This window comes from Acomys minous (assembly GCF_964271855.1).
Source record: "Acomys minous genome assembly, chromosome: 7".
In the NCBI taxonomy this organism is placed as follows: Eukaryota; Metazoa; Chordata; class Mammalia; order Rodentia; family Muridae; genus Acomys; species Acomys minous.
In genome coordinates, this window is record NC_140488.1 from 125,769,067 (window position 1) to 125,796,220 (window position 27,154).

Consider the following 27,154-nt stretch of genomic DNA (forward strand, 5'->3'; position numbering starts at 1 on the left):
AAAGCCTAGTCATCAGATCTATAAATGTTTAGGCTTTTATGTCATTTGGATGAATTCTTTCTTTATTATGGCTCTCTTTACTTCTAATAATCAACTCCAGTTATTTATTTAGCTTTCTTCCTTCCAGTGGTTCTTTCTCTAGCCTTGGCTAAATCATATAGATGCGCATCCTTAATAGTACACAAGTAGAGGTTTGAAGAAAACCTTGCAAACATTTGGAGCCTTCTCTTGATGTAGTTTTCTCTTTTATAGTCCTCTCGTCTCTCCACCCTGGCTATCCTATACTCAAAACACTTTAAATTTCTCCTTGAATCAGACAGCCTTCCAGACAGAACTGGTTCCATAACTGCAGGTTCCAGAACAAAATAAAATACAAATAAAATTGTTCACAAAGTGCCAAGAATTCAAAGACAACAACAGCTAAGCATTAGGACAAGCTTGGAGCTCTTATGATGTATACAACTATGCAGCTGCTTTTTTTCTTTTTCTTTTTTTTTTGAGGCAGGGTTTCTCTGTGTAGCCATGGCTGTCTTGGACTCACTTTGTAGACCAGGCTGGCTTTTAACTCACAGAGATCTCCTTGCTGCTGCCTCCCGAATTCTGAGATTAAATGCATGCAGCAGCACCACCACCCAGCCAATGCAACTGGTTTTGCCACTGCACTCTATTTGGAGTCCCCCTTCCTAATGAAGAAATATGGTACAAAAATCTAATATAATCCTGCAATGTGCTTAATGTATAACACATACAAAAATACTTCCTCCTTTTCTGGAATTTACAAGGCCACTGAGAAGAGAAGATATTCCAGTAAAAAGTTGAGCAACACCACAAACCAACACCATATCAAAGGTCAATTGAATGGTGTGTGGGGGGTCAGTGTTGATATGGGTTCAGGATGTAAGACTTGAGAGAGACTCTGAATTAAGGATAGGTTTTAGGGGAATTCAAAGCAGAAGAGTGAAACATAGATAATTATCACATTTGATGTGTCAAGAACATCAATAATCTCACTTTATAGTCAAAGTTGAACGCTCATATATTTAACTAAAGGAAAGTACTAGTACTTTACAGACAGGAAAGCTGATGTTAAGGAAGACTGAGAGGCTTGCTTGAACTCCTGTGGCTAGTGAGGAGATTGCATAGCTTGTAAATGACCAAGTGGAGTATGAGAATTAATAGAATTCTTGTTCTTTCTATGTTAGCACCCTACTAGCATAAGCACCATTGGAAGGGAGTGGGGCCAAAGAGAGGATTAAGAGTGCTTGCCATGCAAGAAGGAGAAATGGAATTTAGATCCCAGCATTGATGTAATAATCTTGGCATGGCTCTGTCTATACCTACAACACCAGTACTGAGATTAGTGGAGACAGGGAGATTGCAAGAGCTTGCTGGTTGCCAGCCTAGTCAGAAAATACAAGCCCCAGGTTCACAGAGAGACCCTGTACCATAAAGGATTGAGGTAGAAAATGATAAAGGACAGCTGATGTCTTCCTCTGGCTTCCACAAATACGTGTGCACATACAGCAATTCATATATATATATATATATATATATATATATATATATATATAGAGAGAGAGAGAGAGAGAGAGAGAGAGAGAGAGAGAGAGAAGGTTGGTTTGATAAAAGGGCACATATAGAAGACTATAAAAGCTATGGTAACTTTGTGTCAGATTATTATAAAATCTTCAAATTATATGTCTGAAGTTTAGACTTCCCTTTCATGAGGAAGGGAGAGGTACTGGCGATTGAAGTAAAATTTTCTTTTTTAAATTTCTTTCCAAAATATGTTGCATAAATAATGGGATGATAGCAGACAGTAAATCCTTGAAATTGTGAATATCTCTTTGCATAAAGTGCCCAGGGCCATATCCACTTAATCAACAAATAAAGAGATAATAGATTCTACTCCCACAAAGTCTTTTATCTTTTACATTCTCTTAAGAAAAGTAAAGTCCATTTTTTCCTTTCCTGAACACTTAATTTTCTCCTCCAAATAGAAGCTTCTGTTTTGTAGATTATTCTTGTTCTATTCTTCAGTTTGGCTTTATAAAATGAACATCTGGAATTTTCCTGGGCTTATATTCTTGAAGCAAAAATTCTATTAAAAGATTTGTTGTGGCTCAAAGGATAATTTATTCTTTTCTTTAAAGTTGGTGGAATACTTAATCATTGTCAAAGGTAAATTTGGGATTTAAGTCCCAATGTAAGCTCTTCCACTAACAGATATACTCTTGTTAACACCAAACTCATCAAGCATTAAAAACAGAAAGCTTTGCTTTTTTGACTATTAAGCTAGGTGGGCATTGCCATCATTTTAAAAGTGAATCATTGGGAAAATTCCTAGTCCACCTAGAAATGGAAATTCCGTAGAGGTTCCATCTGCCATTAAAATGCCAGAAATGCTTGCTTTTGAAAGGGTCTGATAAGAAAATTTGCAGAGTTGTATTTGTTCCTAGGATAGGCTAATATTTCACGGAGGAAGTCTGATTCTTTTTATGTTAAGAAGCATGATGCTTACCAGGATACAGCCATTAACTTCTACCTTCCACCACGTTTTAAGGTTCAACTATCTTCTAGAAGCTTAAAACTTGGGTAATTCTTTATTTCTCATTTAAAAAGTGCGATATAGGAGCTGATGAAGTGGTTCAGTGACTAAAAGAGCACGTGGCACAAAACTAATGACCTGACTTTGATCCCTAGAACTCTTGTAAAAGTGGAATAAGGGAACCCATTCCACAAAGTCATCATCCTCTGACCTCCACACGCATACCTTGGCAGGCATACATGCCCTCTACATTATATAGAATAATACATAAAATTTAAAAATTAGAAATAAAATGATATAGTAGCACTTTGTCCCTTTATCTGTACAGGATACTGTTCTAAAGTGGATGCTTGTGATCATGAATGATTTTATGTATAACACTAGTATATTCTATGTCTTTCCTATACATAATCAAAGTTGAGAGGCAGAGAGTTCTATTCTGTCCACCATGAAGCCATAGGAAGGACAGGGGAATGATAGCTCTGAATTGTCAAGGTTAAAAAATATTAAGAACAATTTAGTAGTCTTTTCTTAGCCATTAGGAATACATTCTAAGATCCCTAGGATATGTTTGAAACTTTCTTCTATATACATAGCCATGATAAATTTAATTTCTATAAAAAGTGTTTAAAATTAAAAATAAATAATAATAAAATAGAATAATTATAACATCATACAGTAATAAAGGTTCTTTGGGTCAGGCAGTGTGCATTAGCATATGCGTATATGCTAGATACAGGAATGACTCACATTATAAGCAGGGCAAAGTGTAATGCCATGAGATTTTGTCATGCTGCTGAGAATGACAATTTAAATCCTCTCTCTCTAGCTCTACTCTCTTCTTGACTTTACCATTAATATTTCTGAACTGAAATTGACCAAATTGTAAATGCTTAGTCAGAGATATGTGTGAAATTTTGCTGAAAATGCACAAACAGGTTCCCATGCACCTACCAGCAGCTATGAGAAGCCCAGTCTTGTTCTAGTCTTTCGACACTAAGCACTGTCAGTTATTTTTATTTTATCCACACTAGTCATTTCCTACCAGGGTTTCTTTATTTTATTTCCTGCCTTTTGGTAACATTGAGAATGAATTCACTCTATCACTGAGCTATGCCCCTCCCCGCTGACAGGTTTTAACACAAAGGGTATCTAAATCTATGTTCAGAGAATTGAGCAAACATATCCCATTTTCTGTAAGGTACTCACGTTTATCAAAGAAAAAGAAAAAAGAAAGAAAGAAAGAAAGAAAGAAAGAAAGAAAGAAAGAAGAAGAAGAAGAAGAAGAAGAAGAAGAAGAAGAAGAAGAAGAAGCACCATTGTTTGAGAAAGGCCTTTAATGAGCTTCTCTGTGCGTGAACAGAGAGGCTCTGAAGCAATAATAAAACGCTAACATGGTAAATTGTCCTGTTTGTCAGTTTACTAATTGCAAGCATCTAGGAATACAGAGATTGTTTCTTGCAGAAGCCCATTTCTGAAATGAAAACACTAACAGGTGTTATGATCTCCAAAAGAAGTACATCATCTGCTTGATCTAAGGCACCAACCATGGACAAAACGGGCAGTCATCATCAAACCCCTACCCAGATCTAGCCAAGGGACAGAACATTCTCCACAGCTAAGTGGAGACTGGGGACTGACTTTCACAGGATCTCTGGTGCCCCATATTTGGCCATGTCCCTTTGTGGGGGAGGCCCAATGGCACTCGGAAGAAGGATAGAGGACTACCAAGAAAAGACTTGATACCCTAGCACCATATTCAGGGGGAGGAGGTCCCCCTCAGTCACAGTCATAGGGAAGGGGGATTGGGGTGAAAGTGGGAGGGAGGGAGGAATGGGAGGATGCATGGGATGGGATAGAAAATGAGATGTAATAGGAATTATTTTTAATTTTCAATAAAAATGTGTAAAAAAAGAAAAAAAAAAGAAGTACATCATGATTGGAGTGATGATAGTATGTATGGGAGCTCCAGAGAAAATGCCATCACTGTATCTGTTATGCTGGGGAGCACACCTCTGCATCTTTTTCTCTTCTGTAGTCTCATTACATATAAAGGTATGTAGGTGCTGAAATCATACTTCATGTGTACATAATTTATTTTTTAGCTAAATACTATATATTAATGAATTTTTAAAAATTGGAATAGCTAGATATATCCTACAGTATAATATATACCAATGCTGTGTTTTTAGATGGGCTTTTCAACTTTTAAAAAATATTGTAAACAATGCTGTGATGACCTTTATTGTACAAAAGTATGCATTTTCCTATGTTTTGCTAGTGGGTCAAGAAATAGGATTTTTTGATTAAAAGTGATGCTTATCTTTAAGGCTCTCAATGCACTATTATCAGGTAGCAGGAAGGCTATCATATTTCCACCAATGAATGACTGGAGCTCATTTTGTGTTTTGCTTCCAATGGGCATGATCATGTAAAAGCATGGGATTTTTTTGAGTTTCATATTTCTAAGCCAGCTGCAAGAAACACAAATCAGGCATTGTCATAAAACACTTGTGATAAATATAAAAAAGGTCCAAATCCTTCAATATTCAGAACATTAGAATTCTTGTATGCCTATTTCCCATTTGTCCAGGGCATCAGTGGGGTTTCTGTTTATAGAAAGCACCCTTCTTGGGCATACATTTAAGAATCTATCTTCCCCCCCCCCAAGACAGCATTTCTCTATGTAATAGCCTTGGCTGTCCTAGACTCACTCTGTAGACCAGGCTGGCCTCAAACTCACAGAGATCCTCCTGCCTCTGCCTCCCGAGTACTGGGATTAAAAGCATGCATCACCACAATTGGCTTTGAGAATCTATTTTAAAGGCCACTATTGATAAGGAAGTCATCAAACCCTGTGATGTAGACTGAACTAGTCTGGAGAAATCATCCTTAACACCTAGTCTGTGATTTTTCCTAATTTTATTACCCTCAGAATTAGATTGTGCAAAACATAAGCAGCCAGCAGCCTATCTGTCCATTTACTGGAGCCCTGGCAGCAGCATTCAAAGATCTTTCACTTCCTGAAAAGGAAGCGTGCTCATCTTGCCTTTGGGTAGAATGGCTGAGGAATCTTGGCAGGTAGGTACATGAAACATTCACAGCGTAGAAAGGACCTGAAGGAAGAAAAGGAAAGAAGTTACTGCTGATCATAGGGCTTATGAGTCAATTCCAGTTTAAGGATTTTTCTCTGAAAGTGGAGAATTCAAAAAATACGGGAAACCCTAGGGATGGGGGAGGAGACAGTTAATAGTCATCAGAATCACTTTCTTCGAAGTAAATAATTCCTTTCCATAGGAGCTGGCACGAAAACAAAGATGTGAAGGTGGAAATAAGTGTGCACGTTGGGATGTTCTTTTCACTCCAGGTGCTCTTTTGGGTAATACAAAGTATGTGTGTATCTGCATTGGCATGGAGGGGTTCAGACTCAGATCCTCAAGCAGACCGCAGACTAGTGACTCAGATTTGATATGTCATTATTTCTCTTGTGATTCCAGGAGCTCTCTATGAAAGAACTGTTGGTTTTTGTTTAATGCTACAAATGAGTATGTCTGGTTGAGTAGTGAGAGGAGATTTTAGACTCCTCTTTCGAGCTTCCTATGGCTTTCTTTGGTGGCCTTGGGAAACGAACGCTGGTCTTTCTCTTCAAAGTTCTTTCAAAATGCGAAAACAAAAACAATTCAGAGATGCCAAGTAGATATCTAAGAATCCTGGCTGAAGGATACGTATGATGCAGTAGATAGTTTAAAAATTTGTTTATTGGAAACATCTGATGATTGACTCTTAAGAACAGGAAAAAGTATTCTGCATTTTATATTTGAGCAAGCTTTACTCCATACCCTGGCAGGAGTAATTTAATACCATTTTTTAAGACTATAAAAGCCACTGCATTTATTGAATTGCTCTCTGACATCTATTTTTAACATATGACATGTGCTGTTCTTGGCTCGCCCTCAACAGTGTCCCCAGTGAATGGTCTGCCCGAGTAATTGGAGAGTAAATATTTTGAGGTGTTATCATTCCCAGAAGGTTTTCATGAACTAGGTTTTTATATATAGTGCAATGTTAAGGCCATCTGAATGCTGCTTGAGACTTCATAATTAGTACCAAATTATGAAATTACAGTGAGGGTCGAACCAAAATTTGTCTTGCATGGAAATTAGGCTCTAACATACTTTCTTCATGTGGCAATTGTCCTCAAAGGGGCATGATTAAACCCTTAGAACCCTATGGCTCTGCAGAAACAACCTTAATGATGGGCTAGACATTGGGTTCTCTGTTTTCCATTTATTCTCTCATTTAATACATACATACCCTTTTCATAATGTTATCTGATTTAGTAACACGTCACATAGATGTGATCACACCTGTTTCATACAGAAGTAACTGACACCGCAAAGAAAGCAACACATTCCAAGTCCATTAAGCACTGGGGCAGGAACAGGAATTGTTGGATTCCAGAGCTTGTGTTATCATCTACACCGCTTCCCCACAGTACCACCATGATTTATATGGAGACACACTCAGTGCTCTAAATCACCGCATCTAAAACTGGAAGTGGAGCTGGGTGGTGGTGGTGCACGGTTGAGGCAGGTGGATCTCCCGTGAGTTTGAGCCCCGCCTGGTCTGCGGAGCTAGTTCTGAGACAGCCAGAGCTGTTACACAGAGAAACCCTGTCTGCAGAAACAAAGCAAATCAAAATACAAACAAACAAACAAACAAAAAAACCAAACTGGGAGTGGAGGTAGGGCTGCACGAGGCTCCTGGCTTTGGTTCCTCATACTGCTCTCTGAAATGGCAGGACTCCAAAGGAGAGAGTTAAAAACAAACAAACAAACAAAAAAAAAAAAAAAAAAAAAAAAAAAAAAAAAGAAAAGAAAAAAGAAAAAAAAAAAAAAGAAAGAAAGAAAAAAGAGGAAAAAACACCTAAAACTGAGAATAGTGCTTTCCGGCCAATGGTGTACTCTTGTCCTTGCTGATGACATGTGCCAACTGCCTAGAGGAATCAAAACCTAGTTAGAGTATACAGTTGTAGACACATAATTTCCTGTTTGTGCTGTTTAAGCCATTATGTTTACAGCAGTTTGTAACAAAAGTGATAGGAAACTAATACAGTTCATTTATTGATGAGGTTTTTTATTTTTTATTTTATTAAAAGTAGGTGACAATGGCTTGCAAATCTAAACTGCTACTTGTTTTTGTAAATAAAGTTTTATTGGAATACAGGCAAGGCCATTTGTTCATATACAATGGCAGGTGCGTCTGAGAACACTGAGCCTGTTAAGTCTAAAATATTCACTGGCTTTTAGTGGAAAGTTTGCTAACTCCTAACGTGGATTATAATTATAAATATCAATTATAAATGTGACACTGTAACTACAGAAACAAATTTAAAACTATACAGAATTTTTTGAGAAAAATAATTCCCTTTTTCTTCAATTTTATTAGTCTAAGTTTTCTCCGAGTGGAAAGTATAGAACACGGGTAACTAGAACGCCCTGACCAGTTTCCTGGCCATCAGTATCACAGGCTAGGAAGACCAAGTTGCCTGAGTGTCAAGTTAAAAAAATTAAAAGAAAACCTTTATAATACAGGACACTTATGTTCTTGCAGTACTAAGACTTTAATTTTACTCCTAATCCTCTCTCAATAATAATTTCCAGCTTTTATTTTAAAAAGGCTGTTTTTCTGTTCTTTTCATAAGCTCCCCCTCTTGCTCTCAGCTGGGGAACTCCTGAGATTGGCAGGAGGTCTAGTCCAAGAGGAAGGAGGGCCAGCACACTGCTCTGGCCTTGTCTGCCAGCCAGCTACTCCCAATTAACCACAGCTGGGCCACTTCCTTCTTCGGGTCACCTCCCTTCTCTTTTCCTTTTTTAAAATTCTCCTTTTTCTTATTTTTCTCTACACAACATCTCTTGATCATATTCCCCCTTCTGAAATGGGTAATAGAGATCGGCACTGCTGGATGACCATCCTCCACGTACTTGAACTTGATCAGAGAGTGGCATTTCCAAGCATGGCTTCTTTTTAATGGAAACTAGTATTGCAGAATGTTTTTTTTTCCTAAAATCCCCAGTTTAGCATCTTTGGCCATGGTATATGATTTTTATTTTGAATGTTTAAAAAAAAAGCAATTTTCTTAAAATGTTTAGATGGAAAAGTTTAATGAAGTCCCTTTCATTCTTAATTCAACAAGAAACTAGTCATGCCTAATCTTGTTTTAGCCTCTAAACTTACCCACTTCCTCTTCTAATTTTTTAAACAAATTTTATTCTTTTCTATGCTTGGATGTTTTGCATGCATGTATTTCCATGCACCACGCCAGCAGAGGGCGTCAGGTCCCTTGGACCTGGAGTTACAGATGGCTGTGAGCCTCCATGTGGGTTATGGGAATCAAACCCTTGTCCTCTGAAAGAGCTGCTAGAGCTCTTAACCACTGACCCATCTCTCCAGCCCATTTTCTAAATTTTTCTGAAGCAAATCTCAACCATAATGTTGTTTCATTTATAAGCATTCCACTGTGCAACTCAAATATATAGCCCTATTTATTTTTTCCAAATATGTAAGCTAATGGGATAGTGAGATGGCTCAATGAGTAAGGGTGCTTGTAGCTCGTCATCCCATGGGGTGAAATGAGGGAAAAACCATAAAAAGGACCAGCATGGCAAAATTTGCCCATGGTGCAACAGTGGCACTTACATCTTGAAGGTAACCATCAGTACTCTAATAGGACTTAAGGTCTGCTCAGTGGAAAAGAATTCATGTCTGGTATTGCAAACCTAGCCAACTAGGTGGGTCATGGATCCCAGAGGAGGACCTACCACTGCCAGCTTCCTAAACCAGTGTAATTTCTAACTGACTTATTTTTTAAAATTTTTTTGTTTTGGTTTTGTTTTTGCTTTTGTTTTCGAGACAGGGTTTCTCTGTGTAGCCTTGGCTGTCCTGGAATCACTTTGTAGACCAGGCTGGCCTCAAACTCAGAGATCCTCCTTCCTCTGCCTCCCAAGTGCTGGGATTAAAGGCGTGCACCACCACGTCCGGCTCTCTAACTGACTTCTTAATATATGTATTTATTCCCACAAATAAGTATAACTCCCACCTCTCCTAAAAGAGGCTCCTTTTTGTAACAGATAGAGACCATCACAAAAATACATGACTGGTCAAAATAGAGAGAACAACAGGTTATGAGGTATCTAACCCCAAATGGAATAGCTACAATATAATCCCTACACTGAAGGTTCAGGGACCATCTTAGAAGAGAGAATGGGAAAACTGTAAGAGACAGAGGACCAAGACATATGCTTCAAGATCCTTGTCAATATTTTAAATTATGTTTTCAGGGGCTGTGGAAATCATTGATTTTTCTGATATACGGAAGCAACGCATCTTTCCTGTTTTCCTCCCTTACTTATCCATGTCTTGATTCTTCAGGGCTGCAGGAGAATGAATTGGTAAGTAAGAAAACAGGAAAGATAGATGTTTATGTGTATGTGTGATAGTGATGGCGGGTTGGAGCATTCCCACGACACACTTCAAGCTTTGCTTTAAGGCAGCCATTGTTCATGATTTAAATGTAACCATTGCTGCAATTGAAAACCATTTTATCCTTTCAAAAGATAATGTGAACTCTTTTTTTTTCTTGTTTTTTAAGGCACAGTTTCCCTGTGTAGCCTTGGCTATCCTGGACTCACTTTGTAGACCAGGCTGGCCTTGAACTCACAGAGATCCACTTGCCTCTACCTCCCAAGTGCGATAATGTAAACTTAATGTTATTCCTGTCTTCACACATACCAGGCTCTAGGCAAAGGCTTTGTGTCTCCTATTTAAATGCAGTCCAAGACTAACCCAGCATAGCTTTTTAGATCAGATGAGATTAGGTATGTTTAGAGTGGTATGGTCAAAGAGTATTTTGTGTCTTTATACTATAGACTAACCCATTCTGGACATTTTATGATTATTGCCCTGCCCTGCCACAACACGTTCAGGTGTTTTTGGGAAGTTAGGAACATCCCATTGATAGCTAAGCTTCAGCCGTTGCCATCTAATACCTAAAGTGAAGGTTGAAAACAAGAACTCAGAAGGATAATGTGTTTCTGAAGTATGGAAAAGGAAAAAAAATGCAGATTCAATGCAGGTTGTCAATATTTTCCTTTTAGCATAATATTAATGAATTTATATCTAAACAAGAAACTAACATACTTTCTCCTAGGCTTTGCTTTTAGCCCCCGCAAGACTGAAGAATTTCACTCCGGTTCTCTAGGAAATTCTCACACACTGAGAAGGCAAATGAGAATCACTCACACATTTGAAAAGCGGAGGAAATGTAATAGATGTCAGGTAACTAAACACAATAATGTAAGAACAACATAACCTTTTGGATGTGGATGGAAACAATCATGCAATATGTGTGTTTCCCTTTTATTTTTATTTTATTTATTTATTTATTTTTGGTTTTTCTTTTTTTAAATTTCATTTTATTAATTTATTCATATTACCCCTCAGTGGTTATCCCCTACCTTGTATCCTCCCATTCCTCCCTCCCTCCCATTTTCCCCTTATTCCCCTCCCCTATGACTGTGACTGAGGGGGATTACCTCCCTCTGTACATGCTCATAGGGTTATTTTTGGTTTTTCGAGACAGGGTTTCTTTGTGTAGCCTTTGCTGTCCTAGACTCACTTTGTAGACTAGGCTGGCCTCGAATTCACAGCAATCTGTCTGCTTCTGTCTCTCAATTTCTTTTTATTTATTATAATTGTAGGTGTATTTGGGGGAGGATGCATATGTCACAGCACACATATGGAAGTCAGAGGGCAATTTTTTGGAATGATTTCCCTTTTTACATGTTTACATGGTGTAGTAGTGACTTTTCTGTTGCTACGGTAAAAAAGGCCATATCCTAAAACAACTAACTTATGGAAGAATTTATTTTGGTTTATGGTTTCTGTAGGACACAAGTTCATTATGGCAGGGAGACATAGCAGCAAAAGGCAGGCTTATTAGCTAGCAAAAGCAGAAAGCTGAGAGATTACATCTTTAACCACAAACAGGAAGCAGAGACACACCCTCCCCCTGTAGTGGGGAGATCTAGAAGTGGGATGATGCTATAAATTCCCAATACTCTCCCCCCAGTAACATACTTACTCCAGGAAAGCTATATCTTCCCATAACGTTCCCAAATAGTGTCACAAACTGGGGACCAAATATTCGAATTCCTGAGCCTATTGGGGAACATTGCTCATTGAAAGCATTATGCATGGGCTCCAGGGATGGAACTCAATTTGCTAGACTTTGCCAGGCACCTTTACCCACTGAGCCGTTTCACTGACTTCTCTTTTTCTTAAAAAAAAAAAAAAAACAACCAGTATTAAATTTCCCATTTGTAGACTGATGCTTTCTTCCCTAATGCCCATGTTTACCCTGGAAGTGGTTAAAAGCATGTACTGTTCTTGCAGAAGACCCAAGTTTGGTTCCCAGTACTCAAGTCAGGCAGTTCCTAACAACCCATAACTCCTGCTGTAGAGAATTTGACTCTACATGTCTCTACACCCATGTGTACTTCCACACACAATTAAACTTACTAAAAAATGTTTTTTGAGATAGGGTTTCACTATTACCTGGAATTCAATATATAGACTAGTCTGGCCTTGAATTCACAGACTTATCTGTTTCTGTCTCCAGAGTGTGGGGGATTAAAGGCTTGGGCCATCACACCTGGAAATAAAAATCTTTAAACAGGAGTGCCACTATATACTTTAGAGAAAGGTCATTGAGACACAGAATTCCTAGTCCTTCCTGTTGTTCTAGTGCTTAGCTTAAGTTGTAGTCATGGGATTCTTTTTCGCTTTTGCCCTTCTTCCTGGCCTTCATGGTTATTCCCTCTCTTCCACTGCTGTGGCCCAACATGCCAAGCCTTACGTCAGTGGCGCCTATCTGCACTAGGAAACTTTTGGCAAAATACAACTGGCTCTATAAGCTTGTTTCAAGGAGCTTTGGGTTAGTCAGTAAGTCTTTAAAAGCTGTATTTTGATCACTTAGAGGAAATCTGTGAGTATGTTCTAGTTGGGAGCAGTGTGAATGGAGGAAGGGGAACTTCTGTTTGCCAGGGGAATGGAGGAAATGTAAGACACAGATACTTACTGTCAGACCATCAGAGACTGTCTGGGCCACTGTTCAGGGTCTTTGAAGTCTTAATTTTGGTTTGTTAGCAGAGCAAATATCCCCTATAGTTAATGAATGGGAGCTGTGATTTTAATATAAGACCATTAACATGAAACAGATAAAGATTTCATTCAAGATTTCTGTATTGTTGACAACAAAACAAAACAAAACAAAACAAAAAACACTACTTCAGACTTCTGCAACTCTAAATCACTGTAGAATATAACCTTAGGACATCTTGCTGAACCCTATTCAGTGGGAAAGAGTGACTCTTTCTGCTTTTGTATTTATAGTCTGCAAGAGCATCCCAATGTAATGAGGTAAAGATTCCATCTTCATTAGTTATTCCACTAAGTTCTCAGATGATACTAAAAAATGGCGAGATCAGATTGTCCTAGGGGATATGTGTGTGCTGTTGTTAATTGCAGGAGAAAGGCTTCACAGCTGTGATGCTTTCATTTATCTGCAAATATCAGTTGAACTCCTGGGTCAGGCACCACTCTGAATACTCGGAATACAGGAGACCCCTATATAACCCCTACTGGAATGGGGAGCAGGAACATAGTTGTCTGGTGAAAATCCATTTTACCCTAGCACTTAGGAGGCAGAGGTATGTGGATCGCTGTGAGTTTGAGGCCAGCCTGGCCTACAAAGTGAGTCCAGGACAGTCAAGGCTACACAGAGAAACCCTGTCTCAAGAAAAAACAAAAAACAAAAAACAAAAAACAAACCAAAAAAAAAAAACCCCTGAAAAAAATCCATTTTACTAGGAAAATGGATCTTCAGATGAACTCTGTTTCCTGGGACTAAAAAGATGGCTCAGTGGTTAAGAGCACTTGTTGCTTTAGCACAGGACACCCGAGTTTTGTTCCCCGCAGTCACATGGTGGCTCACAGATCACCTGTAACTTCAGTTTGGAGGGATCTAACACCTTCTTCTGGCCTCAGCAAGCACCAGGCATGCATGAGGTGAATGTAACATATACACAGGGAAACCACCTATACCCACAAAATAAAATTTAAAAAAAATGGTTCCTAACTTTGCTTAGGGATGCTAATAGGAGTAAGCCCTCATTAATGAAGTGTGAGTGTAAGTGAATTGCATTTCCCTTAGACTGTGCTTTCACATGCTGCTTGTGCTTCTCCCGTGTCCTCTCTCTTTTTTTTCTGCTGGCTGGAATTTAGACCTGGTGGTGACCCAGCTTTAATGTGCAGAAGGGAACCCAATAGGAAGACCTCTGGTCTGTAAATGATGAAGCAGAGGACCCTCACTGGCCTGACTGCTCAGATCTATATTCTTCAAGCCATGTTTTCATAGGCTTTCTAATAGTCATCTACTAGAACCCTGATATCATAAATATACTAAATCTATTATAGATTGGAGACTTTGACCTTTCTGTAGTCAAGAAAAGTAAGAGTTTAGTACCAACATTGGTGGTTACTTGCAGTTGTATACATGTGCAAGCTACAAAAAATGGTCTCTCCAGATGATCTTTGATGTCTGAGAGAAGATGTAAAGGATCTGTAGGAATTCAGCTTGGGGGAGAATATTAAGGGCAGAAGAAATGGCTAGTGCAAGGGCTCTGAGATAGGCAGATGGCTGACATTCCTTAGTACCAGCAAAGAGCTTACTGTGCTGGAACAGAATGAAAAACCTTGGAAGAGACAAAGTCAGAGGTGGTAAAGAGAAAAGGACAGGGCAAAGTAAATGACATATGGCTTTTTGTGTGCCCTTGTGAGGATATTGTCTTTCTTTGTTATGGTAGCAGTGGTTCTGGGGATAGAACCCAAGGTATTGAACAGGCTCAGAAAGCATTTGGCTATGCAATTAAATTCCTGTGAGGACACTGGCTTTTTATTTAAGTGAGAATGGGACTGGTATAGTGTAGTTGTTTTTCTTGTTGCTATGATAAAACACCCTGACAAAAGCAATTTAAGGGACAAAAGTTTATTTTAGCTTAGAGTCCTAGAGGGATATAGTCCATTGTAGTTGGGAAGACATGGCAGCAGGTAGGGTAGGCAGAAGGAGGCAAGAAGCAGAGAGTAAACAAGAAATGGGGCCAGCCTATGAAGGCCCACTCCCGGTGATCTGCTTCCTCCAGTGAAACTCCATGTCCTATAAAGTCTACAACCTTCCCAAACAACATCACCAATTATGAACCAAGTGTTCAAACACATGAGCCTATGGAGGACATTTCACATTCAAGCTGCAATGGGATCTCACCAACCATCTTTTATAGTTTGGGGAGCTGAAGACGAACTGGCAAGAATGATTGAGAAAGAGCTGTCAGTAGAGTAGGATGAACGCACACATCTGGGGTCTTAGAAATTTGGTCAAAAATAATTTCAATGAGATTCATCACTGAAAGGCACAAAGGGACAGGATGGAAGCACTTCTCTGAGAATCAACAAGCCTGGATGTTATTGTCAACATTTGTCATCTCAGAGATGCCAGGGAATCTTTTGGTAAAACTGAGGCCCAGGGAGTTGATCTGCAGAAGGAGACAAGCTAACCCATGATACAAGAACTTTCTCTTAGGCTGTATTGAGGAGGGAATCAAACTTTTAGTGAGATTTTTTTCATAACTAGGCTGTAAGGCCTTTGTTTTGTTTTATTTTTGTTTGTTTTGAGATAACATCTCACATAGTCAAGACTGGCCTTGAACTCCTAATCTTCCTGCCTCCATCTCCCAAGTCCTAGGATTTCAAGTGCCTGGCTAGTAAGGATTTTTTTCATGGTGGAGACTGTTTCTGTACATCAACCACCATAGCGTTTCAAGGATCACGTGGCAGGTATACAATGGGCACAACTGTCATAATTACATGTGAAACTCTTCAGCTTCATTTTTATCTAACTACTAAAGATAAAGATGCAACTGACAGCCAGACATGGTGGCACATGCCTTTAGTCTCAGCAATCAGGGAAGCAGAGGCAGGTGGATCTCTGAGTTCAAGGCCAGCCTGATCTACAAAGCGAGTTCAGCAAAGGCTACAGAGAGAAATCCTATTTCAAAAACAAAAAAACAAAAAACAAAAACAAAGACAAACAAAAAAGATGCAACTGACATAAAATTAAGCTGTGTGAACAGAAATAGATCTGCCAAGTCCATGTGATGTACATAAAAGTCACATAACTCTTGTTAGCCTCTTTTGAGGCAACTATCTCCATCAACTCATGAAACCATTCAAAGATGTATCTCAATGTTTTCCTCTACTCTCTTTGGTTTCCATCTACTGGGGATGTTGAAGAGGCTAGCAAAGCATGCAGCTGGAATGGGTAGGGCTTCAGTGACAACTGTACAAATGGAGCCATGAACTCTGGAGTGACTCACTGGGAAGAGTCCACTTTAAGTTTATTTAGCCAGAACGTGAAAGTCTTCAGTTCTCTAATTCTTTCTGATGAGCGTTGGCAATACTTACCTAGAGATATTTCAACTAACTGACTGGCATAAGCTTTGGATGGGCTTATCTTCTCTTTTGAGTCATTTTGTATTATTTCCTTTTTTTCTGTTGGTGCTACGGACTGAATACAGGCCCTCACCATGCTAAGCAAGTACTCTACCACTGAGCCACCTCTCCAGTCCTTGTAAGTTTGTGTCATGCTTTATGATTGCTTTTATGAACTCTATAGATTAGATAACTCTACCAGTGATTCTATAGGGCTAAATACCAATAACATTTGTGATCTAGAGGTCCTATGTTTTTAAATAAAAATATTACTGTACTCTGGTTTAACCTTTAACTTCAGTATGATTCTTTTTTCTCAGCTGTTTCCTTCTCAACTAGAAAAAAAAAATGAGATTTCATAAATGCAGGCTAGCCATGACAAAAACAAACAAACAAAACAACTTCATTGTTTTATATCATATTGACCAATCTAAAGGTTTTCTCAAATAGCTTGTTGTCAAAAGACAAAACACAATAAGAAGACTGCATACCCCGCCCCCCGCAAAAAAAAAAAAAAAAAGAAAGAAAGAAAGAAAAAGAAAAGCAAGCAACAAAGCTGTAGAGTTTATTTGATGCACTTGGACTTGGTTGAGCCTACTAATAGACCATCAAGTAATCAGCCTTCTAACAGTTGTTTAAATACAGAGTAAACAGGAAGGGTTATGAAACTGCCTCATTTGGACAAAATTAAAAAGCTCAAGTAGTCTTTTCAGGAGTGACGATGCTGTTAGAGTACCCTGCTCTTTCTGACAACATGAGATTATTTTCATGCTGTGCTGTTAACATGGTTGTAATGTGGATGGGCATGGCAGTCACTCTAGAGCAAATACATTTATGAGGAAATTTGAGACATTCTAATGATCAAAACCAAGTCAACAGTTAATAGTCTGCCCATTCTCTTGGTACCCTGCTCTCTTTCCTTTACTTGGAGCCCCTTTATCTTTGTTTATCTGGAGATGCCAACTCAAGAGGTGTATTTGCACAGTCTTGTATTTTTGGTAGCCTTCAGGTCTGTTTTAGTTGTTCCTTGAAGCCAAAAATGTGCATTCACTATGACACTGTGAGTTGTTTCCTCTCGATTTGGAAATAAAGCAGGAGAAAGAGCCAGGGGACCTCTTCTAATAGGTCCCAAAGAATTACATAATTAGAGGCACAATTGCCTTTTCCTTGTTTTCATATCATGACCAAGAAGGATGTGAGATCTTTGCCATTGATTTGTAAGGCAGGGTATCAGTTTGCTTTTTAACTGCCAATACTGGAAAGCCTAATCAGAAACAGCTTAAACCAGGGTTCACCCAAACTTCAATGTGGCTGGGCACCCAGTAATCTTGAGAAAATGGAGATTGAGATTCCACTGATCTGGGGCAGGCTGGGATCTTGACTCTCTAATAGCTTCTGGGCATGCCGATGGCACAGAGAATTATATTGCACCTTGAGTGAGAGGGGCTTAACAGTAAGGTCATTAATTGCCTCAGGGAACAAGTCCAGAGGAAGAAAGCTCTAGAAGCAGCTCCCCTCCCCCCAAGTTTCATGAGATCATCACAAATCAATTGTTTGTCAGCCTCTCTGTCATGAATTTGTTGCTAATGGTCTTTGTGCTTGTTTGCCTCAGCCTCTATCACAGGCACTTTTACAAAGTGAATGTAGCAGACCCTATTATCACTTCTTCAATCAGTTTGAGACAAAGGGGGAAAGGCCAGTTTTCCTTCTGCCTCTCTTTTTGTAAAGAAAGTACTTTCACAGATCTTCCCTATTGGCCAGTATCGGATGTTGTAAGGTCTTTCCTAAACCAGTGGCCAGCAAGAAGCATTGTTCTGATTCCCTTCTATTCAGGACTCATCCAATGGGGTTGAGGGGGTATCACTTCTTTGAAACACATAGCCACCTGAAACCTGAGCAAGCACCAGGGGACAGTTTGTTAGGGAGAAAAGGGAGAACTTGGCCCTTGGGCAAGCAGCCCAGTGCCTATCACAGGCACTGTCCAGAGCTACTCTCTAATTTATATGGATAGTGAAAGAATTAAAATTACATCACAACAAATGTCACTGTGATGAAAAATTCTGCTGAACCTTGTGTTTAATCTTCAGCCAATGAGTAACACAGTGTAAACACCATTCACTCCTACAGTAAGGGCCAATTCTAGCGAAACCAGTGAAGTAAACTATTTGTTTTTTTAGCATGTTTATTCATTTGATGGCCTCACATTAACCTATTCTTCAAGTCCAGAAATCCATTATGTACCCATGGCCTCTACTCTGTGCCAAGGGGCCTCTTTTTTAACTACATATCTTTCTGCAGGCCGAGTTTCACTCTCTGAACAGTGGAACAGATAAGAGTCCATCCTTAGAGCGCTAATTAGTGCTAACATGGTAACAGCTTTCAGTGGATCCATTTTGTACCTTTCCAAAACAATAGCCCCATTTTCATGCTAGTCTTAACCATACAATTCCAGTCTTGACGGCTGGCCTCATGAGGCCATGAGTTCATGAGGGAAAGTAACCCAGTAGACCTGCAGATCGATTAGTTAACTTAATAGTGCAAAAGGAAAGTGCAAAACACCAAGATTATTATCTCTACGTCTCACCATCTAGCTTTAAAGGACCAAATAAGAAGACAACTGCCAAGTAGCTACCAAAAGGCTGCAATGAGACAGGAAAGCAAAAACTGTACAACTTATGCATTATCTCCCTATGGAGTGTTCCAGTAGGTTTCTTCTATCTTGGCACTGAAGCTTCTGCAGTTTTCATCTGGGCCATTACTTTTTTGTCAAGCCTATCAAATTCTCACTATGTGACCAAAACATATCATATTTTTATATACCCCAAAGCCCTGATGCTAAGTAAAAAGTCATTAAATGGGGGACTTCCCTTCATATCAATGGAAAGATCATAATATAATATTGATAATATAATCCTCATCCTGAAAGAATTTTTGCAGGGAATTGTATAGGTGTTTGCATTGTTCAGTTGCTATATGTAGTAACGACCTTAAGTAAATAGCTTAAATTCCATAATATGAGGAATGTCCATTGAAGTCGCTAAAGGGAAGGGGGAGGGTTGGTGATAATAGGGATGAAGGGGTGTGAGGAGCTTTCAGGCAGAGTTGACATCAGAATCAGATATGCATATTGCTCGTTCTCAATTGCTTGAGACTTGGGTGCTAAGGCCTTTCTTACACGAGTTACTTTGGCATGATATCAATGTGGCCTCTGGGTTAGAAAAAAGGTCAAGCATAAGATTCTACTCATTCTTGTAGGTTAATCGCTGTGATCCAAAACGGGGTTGATTTTTTTTTCAGCCTCTGTTAACATGGTTCAGGTTTCTCATGCTTCATGATAACTTCTTTGAAATGATAAAGTTACCTGGAATATAAAGCTAAGAATGGCCTTTTCTCAGTTTTCAAAGATCAGCTATAGTAGGGTAATCTCTTTCTCTTCTTGCTTGCTGTTGGTTAGTATGATAGCTTGCTAGATTGTCTCTCAGCATGTTGAGCTCTTGGCTGCCCCATTAGTTGTGGTGTGTACCTTCCCTCAAATGTTCCCACTACATATCTTTCTGAAAGCTCTTGTTGCTTAGAGGCTACATATCTATCTGGCAATTAAGAGCAATGGCTCTGGAGCCAAGGTCACCATCTGCAGGATCATGAAGCGACATTTAAGCTTTCTGTGCTTGAGTTTTCTCACCCACATCAATAGGGCGAGAAATATATACTCTGGGTTGATTTTATGGAATTTAAAATACGTACCACAGAGCCTGGCACACTATAAGCATTTAATATATGAATGCCATTTCAACCTCATAGACACCTATTAACTATCTTCTGCTCGTGTTGCTGTAGAATTGTCTTTATAAAGTATCTTAATAATATCTGCTGAGCTGGCAAGATGGCTCAGAAGGCAAAGACACCCATCATGCAAGTCTGGTCCTTGAGTTGATTCACAGAAATCATGTAAAGGAGAGAACTGACTCCATAAAGTTGTTCTCTTGCATTGCCATTAAAGCATGGAATGTGTGTGCCCAGTTATACCTGCACACACACGCGCGTGCACACACACACACACACACACACACACACATTATACACACAACAATAAATAAAATAAAATAGTATCTAGTGTATGCCTGGCACCATACCAGGCACTCTAAACCACAATACCTTGTTAATCATTGCATTCTCTCTTTATTTTATATACGAAATGAAAACTTAGGGGGTTCCTTTCACAACTCCCCCATCTGTTCAATGAGAACTAAGTGTTGGTTAGGTTGTGTGATGGTTAATATCAATTAACAACTGGACAGGACCTAGAGTGACATAGGAGACACACCTATGTGCACTTCGGTGTGAACTTTTCTAGATTAGGTTAATTGAGGTGGAGAGATCTACCTAACTGTGTTGGGGGCACTGTTATCCCTCTGGATGGGGATCCCAGACTGAAGAAAAAGGAAAAGGCACGCTAGGAACCAACATTCGTCTCTCTCTGCTTCCTGACTGTGGCTGCAATATTAGCAGCAGCCTCAAGCTCCTATCATGACTTCCTCACCATGAACCCTGAAACCATGAGCCATAGTAAGTGCTTTGTCTCTTGAGTTCCTTTTGTCAGGTATGTTTGTCATAGCAATGAGAAAAGTAAGCAATGCAGATATCCTGGTTTTTCTTTCTCAGACCCTCTGCTGAAAGCCTTAGTTTTCCTGATCTACTAAATTAAGTATATTAAAAAAAAAATCTTCATGACCAACAGCCCTTACTAGTACCATTCTGTATGGCTTCTGATTTTTATATGGATATTTTGGTCTTGGTGCAAAATGAGCTTCACACCTGCCCTGTGCCGTGGCAATCTGCGAACAGCCAGCACCAAGAGTGATATTGATTGCTATATATATTGATTGCTATCACCATTTAGTGATATTGATTGCTGTAGCTCTTCCATTTGGTTGAGCTTTCAAACTGAAATGTGCAAGACTGAAGAGAATATATCCTACTTGTGAGTTGAGAAATTTAATGATTAAAAAATGAAAAAACAAAGATGGTATGGTCATATGTGTGCATGTGAGCTTTGGGGTAGAGGATCTCTTTTGTTTAGTTGGTCTTGTCTTTATTGGATATGTCAGTCAGTTATTGCCCCAAATCCTACAGAATAAGCAATCTCTAATTTCCAATGTCTTACCATGAAACATCTGTTTCTTGTTCAGGGATCTGTAAGTTGGCTATGCTTTAGCTGGGCTTGTTTTGAATTAGCAGAGTTTATCTCTGGATTGTAGGCCCAGTCATACCTATTGTCACATTTCCTCATTCTTGGAACAGCGGCTCCCCAGGCTTTGCTATTTTTATGAAGGGTGTGCTGACTGCTTTTATGTTAACCTGACACACAAACTAGAGTTATCTGAAAGGAGGGAACCTTAATTGAGAAAGCACCCTCATAAGATCCAGCTGTAAGGCATTTTAATTAGTGATTGATGTGGGAGGGCTCACCCCATTATGGGTGGTGCCATCCCTGGGATAGTGGTCCTGAGTTCTATAAGAAAGCAGACTGAATTTAGGTGCAGATGAATTTTAGATAGGAAAGATGTTTTCTTCAAGGCTGTCAAATACCAATAGCCAAAAACACTAAGAATGTAATTATGTCATGGTTCTTCTTGCTATAGGTAGTTTATTGTGTATGTGTGTAATAATTTAAATGTATATGTACAAAATAAAAGAATATTTAATAAAATTTTTTTAAAAAAGAAAGCACTCTGAGCAAGCCAGTAAGCAGTACTTGGCCCATGCATCAGCTCCTACCTCCAGGTTCCTACCATGCTTGAATTCTTGTCCTGACTTCCTTTGATGATGTACAACAGTGTAAAAGTATAAGCTGAATAAACCCTTACCTCCCCAACTTGCTTTCTGATCCTAGTGTTTTGTTGCAGAAACAGAAACCCTAAGACACAGGGTAAGAAAATACAGAAAACAAACAAACAAACAAACAAACAAACAAACAAACCAGAAATCCAGAAAATTTGGAGCCTCTACTTATATCAATTAGGACATAGAGGTAAAATTAAATCAACCAGGACATAGAGTTAGAATTTTATATTTTACTAGGAGGTATTTGGCAAAAACAAAACAAAACAAAAAAAAACGGGGTAAAGAATTAGAACAGTCATCTAAACTATGTGCTGGTGAAAATACGGACTCACTATGTAATCCTAGCTGACCTTGAACTTGAAATCCTCCTGCCCCAGACTCCTGAGTGCCTTGGATTACAACCATATCCAGATGGAATCTTATGTTTTGGAGCTTAATTCATTCTGGATCAACTAATGAGAGAAAAGAACACCCAATTAGTTTATCTTTGCTTTGTACAGTGACAAAACATCCTTTAAATTCAGCAATGTCAACTTTCGCATTTGTACTGTGATGGCCCAGTAGTCCAATTGTCTAATGGATGGACTCAGAGCAGCTAGCAATGAATGAGTGAAGAATGGGTGTTTTGTCTTTTTAAGTTTTTTTCTTTCTATATATTTACTTAGCTTTTATATTAACTCAAATATTTTTTTAAATTTTTTAATTTATTTTTTATCTTTATTTTTTTATTAATTAATTCTTGTTACATCTCAATGGTTATCCCATCCCTTGTCTCCTCCCATTCTTCCCTCCCTCCCACTTTCCCCTTATTCCCCTCCCCTATGACTGTTCCTGAGGGGGATTACCTCCCCCTGTATATGCTCATAGGGTATCAAGTCTCTTCTCGGTAACCTGCTATCATTCCTCTGAGTGCCACCAGGTCTCCCCCTCCAGGGGACGTGGTCAAATATGAGGCACCAGAGTACATGTGAAAGTCATATCCCACTTTCCACTCAACTGTGGAATGCTTGCTGAGCATGCATGAAGCCCTGAATTAAATCCCCAGCCACCAAGTAAGCCCGCCAAGCATGGTGGTACATGTCTATAATTCCAGCATTCAGGAGGTGGAGACAAGAGAGTAAGAAGTCAAAGCTAACATAGTGAGCATGAAGACAGCCCAGACTGTATGAGACCCTGTCTCAAAAGTAAATAAATAAACAAATAACATGAATTACTTTATAGAGTAACTATGCAATGCTCCCTCCCCCCCCCCAAAAAAACCCTACTATTTTTTAAAGAGTTAGAAGTAATTTTCTACAGGCGGAGCACCAGGAAAGTGTAGAAAAATTGTGACGTCCAGACCACACACAGCAGTAATAATCATATTAGTTTCTTAAGAGGCGATGCCCAGCACTGGGCCTCTTCTAAAGCTCCCCAAATGGCTCTAATGTGTATCCCCCCACTTTCTAACAAGGTGAGAGCCTTTTGAAGGGATGCAGTTGACAGGTTGATTAGGTCTAGTTCACCTAAGTTCATTTAAGGTTATCAAATACAACAAACACTGTATATACACCAAGGCTCCTTTAGTCTTTCTGCATCCCATAATAATGCAGCTCTAACTTTGGAAACCATTTTTCTCTTTCACTGTGTTTCTTAGTAAATTTTGAAGTGGCCCCAGGCAGTGACAGCTCATTGAGGCCCTAGTAATTCTCCTCTCGAATCTCTCCTCACTTTCTGGATGGGGACTCTGGTTTCTTTTCTCAAGTGATTGGGGTGGTGTAGAGATAGTCTCAAGAGTATGAGGCAATTCTGGTCATGGTGTTCCCTGCTGCTCTTTTTCTAGGAAATCCACTTGTGTTCTAAGAAGATGATTACAGTCACCTCTGCCTGGGGGAGAAGCCACTGAAGAGCTGTTCTGAGGTCAAAGCTTCTGCTTGTAGCAACTCAAGACATAGAAAACAAACAATTTTGGAGTCCCCAAAGACTCTTATCAACTCTTGATGGACAAGTTGCCTGACTAATGTGATACATTATATGTGAAGGCAGAGTTGCATTGGGGCAATTCCTCACTCCTCTGACTTAAGAAATGGGCAAACATGTCCTATGGTGTTGTGGAAAATTGAAACCAATTCCTTTGGGGACTGGGCACTTTCATTTTAACACTTTTTAAAACGTACTGATTTAGTCACTTTACAGCCTGATCCCAGGCTTTTTTCTTCTCTCCTCCTAGTCCCATTTTGCACATCCCTTCCTCATTCCTTCTTCTCAGAAAAAGAGAGACCCCTCAAGTGGTATCACCCCACCCTGGTACCTCAAGTTGAAGTAGGACTAAGTGCATCCTCTCCCACTGAGGCTTACCAAGGCAGCCCAGCTAGGGGAAAAGGGATCCAGAAGCAGGCAACAGAGTGGGATAAAGCCATTATTCCCATTGTTAGGGGACTCAGATTTTAACCAAACTGTACATCTGTTACATATGTGAACAGGCGGGTCTAAGTCTAGGTCTAGGGCTAGCCCATGCTTGCTGTTTGGTTGGTGGTTCAGCCTTTGTGTACTCCCATGGGCCCAGACAGTCTCAAGTGTGTGATATACTTATTGTTTGTTCTAATAATTTGGAAAGGAATTTCATTTCTCATGCCTCACTTTGAATGCACCTCCCCTTTGAAAAAACATCAGGCTTCCCTTCCCCTCTACCACCAACCACACCTCTCTAACACTTCACACCTCCCACCTACTTCAGTCAGTCTCTAAGCCCGGAAGACTTGGCTCCCGATTATTCCCTGAATTCTTCTCAGCACAATTGATGGTCATTGTCTCCATCCCTCCTACTACTCCCCATTCCCCAAATATTCTAGTTTTGTTTCTGTTGCTGTGACAAAACACTGACAAAAAAACAAAGTAGGGAGGAAAGGATCCACCCCACCCTATAGCTCCCAGGTCACAATCCTTTACTGATAAAAGCCAAAGCAAGAACTCAAAGCAGGAACTGAAGTAGAGACAATGGAAGACTGCTGATTTTTGCCTTGTTCCTCATGGTTTGCTCAGCTTGACTTTTTAAAAATGCAACCCAGGATCACCTGTTCAGGGATGGCACTACTCGCAGTGGGATGTGCTTTCCATATTGATTATTAATCAAGGAAATGATATTTCCGGCATGCACATGGGCCAATTCCTTAAATGGGATTCTCTCTTCCCAGGTGACTGTAGTTTGTATCAAGTTGACAAAACAACGAATCAGCACACTAGAGCTCACAGTCACTGTTTTAGGGTTGCTTTTGCTATGAGAAAACACCATCACCAGAGGCAAGCAAGTTGAGGAGAAAAGGGTTTATTTGGCTTATAATTCCACATCATAGTTCATTGCAAAAGAAAGTCAGGAGAGGAACCCAAATGGGAAGAACCTGGAGGCAGGAGCTGATGCAGAGGTCATGGTGGGTGCGGGTATGTGTATGTTTGTGTGCACACGCATGCGCTGTTCACTGGCTTGCTCAGCCTGCTTTCTTTTAGAATGTAGGACGATCACTAGCCTAGCACTTTCGTCACCCATAATGGACTGAGCTCCTCCCCCATTGATCACTAATTAAGAAAATGTCTTACAGTTGGATCTTGTGCCGGCCTTTTCTCAATTGAGATGCCCTTCTTTCAGACAACTATAGCTTGTGTCAAATTGACATGATACTAGCCAGCACAGTCACTGTGGCTTAGATTATAGGAAAAGCTAAATCATCTTCACATGCATGGCTGGTATATTAAAATCTACCCTTGCTCATGTCACATTGCTTGAAAATCTTTCACTGGTTTCCTATTTGCAGAAGGAAGTCTAAACTTGGGAATGCTAAGCTTGAGAGTTCAAAATACTCTCCAAGGCATACTGTTCAACTGTCTCACTTCTCTGATCTTTCTTACCTCTGCTGACATTCTTCTTGGTGTTCTGGTAAAAGGACAGCTCTACACAGGCTCCAGGCCTTTGCTCCTGCTATCCTATAGAGATTGAATATCTGTTTCCTTTTCCCTTTGCTTGGCTAATCCTAACACTCCCTTAGGATGCAGCAAGAGTTCATACTCTCTTAGTTTAGGTTACTATTGCTATTATTAGTCCATTGGTGAAGGCAGTCAAAATGGGGACTCAAATAGAGCAGGAACCTGGAGGCAGAAGCTGATGCAGAGACCATGGAGGGGTGCTGCTTACTGGCTTGCTCCTTACAGCTTACTCACTCTGTTTTCTTATAGACTCCAGAACCACTAGCCCAGGATGGCCCCACCCACAATGGGCCGGGCCCTCCCACATCAATCACTAATTAAGAAAATACCTTGCAGGCTTGCCTTATGGCAGCATTTCCTCAATTACAGTTTTCTCCTCTCAGAAGATTCTAGCCAGTGTTAAATTGACATAAAATTAACCAGCATCCTCCTGTCGGGAGCCGCTCCGCCATTACAAGATGACGTTGGTTTCCTGTTTCCTGGTTCTTCACGGAAGCCCTTGCGGCCAGTGCACATGCGCAATTACGTCATCCTTACATAACCTGCTTACGCAGACGATATGCTAATTGGGTATTCTCTAGAGCACCAATGATAAGAGGACACGTCTCCATACGCCCCTGATTTCCCTATATAAGCCTCGGGTTTTTTGGGGAAGACGTCCTTCGCATCTGCCATCAAAAAGAGCTGTACAATAAAATCGCTGTCAGAAGAATCCTGAGTTGCCGCGTCTCCTTTATCGGCGAAGGCTGCGCGCGACATCCTCCCCCACCCCTTTTTTTTCTTTTTCAAAATTTGCTTGTGGCTGTTGAATAAGAATGGTCCCCCTATTGGCTCATAGATTTGAATGCTTGATCACCAGGAGTGGCATTATTTGAAAGGATTAGGAGGAAAGGATTAGCACCTTGTTGGAGGAAGTCTATCATTGCGGGTAGGTCTCTCTCACTTCCTGTTGCCCAGGGATCTGGATGTAGAACTCTCAGCTACTTTTCCAGCACCAGGTCTCCCTCTGAGACTTCCTTGTTTCTGGCCATGATGATAATAGACCAAACCTCTGAAATTGTCAGCCAGCCTCAATTAACTTTTTGTTGTTGTTGGGTTTTTTTCTTTTTCTTTCTCTCTTTTTTTTATTTGAGACAGGGTTTCTCTGTGTAACTTTGACTGTCATGGACTCACTTTGTAGACCAGGCTGGCCTCGAACTC